At 38.9% G+C, this 3,197-nt stretch overlaps 1 long non-coding RNA gene across 1 annotated transcript; it reads left to right on the forward strand.

Annotated features, from left to right (window-relative positions):
• Window positions 1-297: 297 nt before the first annotated feature.
• LOC134484736 (uncharacterized) lies at window positions 298-1,264 on the forward strand. Its single transcript, XR_010062469.1, has 2 exons — window positions 298-767; window positions 1,125-1,264. It is a non-coding gene; the product is annotated as an uncharacterized LOC134484736 (long non-coding RNA).
• The last annotated feature ends 1,933 nt before the right edge of the window (window positions 1,265-3,197 follow it).

A 3,197-nucleotide genomic window follows, 5' to 3' on the forward strand; every position in this document is an offset into this window, starting at 1 on the left:
TTGTCTATGTAGAACATTAATTTAAGCCTCACATACAAATGTGTGATGTGAATTAATTTCAACCAATACTCCAGAAGGAATAATATACTTTTTTGTATGGTCTCTCTGGATTAGAGTATGATATCAATACAGTCTTCTGTGACAGATTTTCAACCACATATGAACATCTGAGGACTCCAGGAGAGTAACTCTTGCTCAACAAAATAACCTTAATGTTATTTGTGACAGTGCCAGGGTCCACTTCTTGTTATGTATCAGAGATCTGACTCATTTTTAAGTCTTTCTTTATCTCATGCTAATTTTTATGCTGCTTGATCAGAGGTTGGTTGTAATTTTCCTCCCTGCTGAATTCACAACTACAAGAAAGTGTTTCTTAAGAGAAGCCCTTGATATTCTAGAATGTAGAATGTTGTTGGCTATGGCTTTCCGTGGCTCCCACTGTTCTCTCAAGGTTCATATCAGTGAAGAAAAAGCATTCAGAATGGAAAACACTATTGTTCTGACACAGGACAGACAAAATCCACCGAACTTTCCTTGCATGGGATTAGAACACAGTGGACAGGAGATACAGTCAGCATAGTCAATTAAATGCTCCCCCTTCGTATCCAATGGACAAATGTTTACCCATCTGGTTTGGCTTATTAGCCATGCTTGCTTAGACTGCTTACCCAGTTCCCAAGCTGTGAAAAATAGACTTTTTTCTTAGCAAGGGATGAAGTCGTGGAACAACATCTTACTTTTGCTCACTGTTTCCCCGTTCCTACAAGGTAAGCAGATTCCTCCAAAGGAGATTCCATTTCCATAGTCTCCCTCCATCAGATCTGAAGCTCTGAGCCCAGTAAACAAGAATATGTCCATAACCATGACAAAGTAAAACTTTTCTTTCTTCAGTGCTGGGGAGGATGGGAAGCTGTGATGGTATCTTCTTTATTGTAGGATATCTTGAGACAGGAGAGGGGAAAGAGCTTTGGAGGAGGGGAAATCTTGATCCCTTTAGAGTTTAAGTATAATAATAATAATGGTAATCATCATCATCATCATCATCTTCATCACCATCATCGTCAAAAGTAATTTAGACTGGTGAGATGATTCAGCATTTAAGAGCCCTAACTGTTTTTCCATAGGTCCTGAGTTCAACTACCAGCAAAATCATAGTGGCATAAAACCATGTATAATGGCATTAAACTTCCACTTCTGTTGTGTCTGAGAGTTACAGATACTCATTGAAAACAAATAAAATAAAACTTTAAATAAAAAAATAAAAGTTTACTTATCTAAGTTTAAGTTACTATGCTTCTGTAGCTTACCAACTTTCTGTGTGTCTGAGGACAGAAAATACATTCTCTGTCTATTAAAATCCATGATGAGAGCTCACACATTACTTTCCGTAACCCAAGACAGTTATTCAAACCACTGCTTCTGCATTTCTGAGAAATAAAATAGCTTCCTATCACACTACTATCCTTTCTTTATGTTGTGATTCTGAGAGGAACATAAGAAAATTAATTTGTACATGAGGACATTACAGTTGCATTTTCCTGTGGTCTGAGAAAACTGAGGTTATCACACAGGGGTCAGGACTGTCTACAAAGAAGTGGGTACAATGACTACTTCTCTTCAAATGCTGTTGGTGCAATGGTTACCTATGCACGAGAATTTTCCAACTCACATGGCATCTTCTGGAGCTCCTTAGTCAATTTCTACAAACTTCTTAATCTGTTGCACTTGCTCACTGATGCTGGAAGGTTGGGATGATGCCTTCCCCGGAGACCCTGTAGATAAACACAAAGGAACATGCATAGTAGTAGCCCAGACACAGGAGAAAAAATGCAAATTCCCCAATAAAGCATGACAAAAGGGGAAGTCTACAGACACGAGGAAGCACTGAAAGAGGAGGAAAGCTCTAGTCAAGCTGGATCTATTAGCTATTTTCTTTCTCCCAACCATGATCGATAGACATACGCCTCACTTACTTCTGCAGTCCCCCTGGCCCTTAACAACAAAATCTGGCCAAGACATGAAGAAATGGAGGACATTTTCAGTACATATCTGATGGGATGCAGGTAAGTCCTGGAGTCATTAGTGTTTAGGACCCCCAATCCTTAATCATGTATGTCCAAGACAAAAAGAGATATTGATGCATGTCAAGGGTAGAAGCCCTTGTCATAAAATTCCAATGGCATGTCCAGGAATCCTCTGAAGATAAAATTCAATACTCTACACTGAGAGTAAAAATTTTTATTCCTGTGGCTCTTCTTGTAATTCTTCCTCATTCAGAATGAAAGTAAGAAACTCATAGTAGACCAGCTGCATGCTTGACAATTCCTGGTCTCTGCCAAAAAATTATCAGATATTCTTCATGCATGAATAGTGAAAAGTCAATTCTCAAACACAGCCCACAAATGGTCCTCACCACCTTAGGTAGCACACTCAAAATGACAAAGAAGAAAATAAACTGAGAACATAGTTCAGAATGCTTGTCAGTGATGTGATGATTCGACACAGTTAATCCATCTCAGGGACATCTTCTGTAGATAAATGACCAATTTCTCCAATTTCTTCATCTATTCCTCCTGATTAGTAATATTGGAGGGTTGGGATGATGTCTTCCCAGTAGGCCAGGAACATAGATAAATACAATTAAGCAAAGACTTGGGGAAGATCCACAAACTACAACAGTTTGGATAGGGGAGTAAAAAATACAGAAAAGTTTTAAATTCTGATAAAAACTTCCCTCAGAGGCTCAAATATAGCTTTTCTTAGCCGTGAGGGTGGTTATGATGTGATCAATGGTACACAGTTGTGGCTACAGGTGCACTGATTAACATATGTGTAATTTGAGTCATCAAAAGCAAACACTCACAGAAAGCATGATGGGTCAATCTTGGAATGAGCAATTAAGAAGTGAAACTGAAGTATAGAGAGGTATCATCTGGAAGAAACAGACTGACAGAGACAAAGACAGAAAGACAGACAGACAGATATACACACACACAAACACACACACACACACACACACACACACACACACAGACACTCACACACAAAACAAAGCAGAAGTCATAGGGAAAAATATGTTGTGGATCATTGGCAAGGAGCTTCAGCCAGGGAAGAAAAATCAAATTCTTCATTTGGGGGCCACATGTGACAACGTCTATACTCCTGAAAGGCAGTCACTACTACATTTATATACAACA

The sequence above is a fragment of the Rattus norvegicus genome (genome assembly GCF_036323735.1).
Source record: "Rattus norvegicus strain BN/NHsdMcwi chromosome Y unlocalized genomic scaffold, GRCr8 chrY_unlocalized_4, whole genome shotgun sequence".
Classification (NCBI taxonomy): Eukaryota; Metazoa; Chordata; class Mammalia; order Rodentia; family Muridae; genus Rattus; species Rattus norvegicus.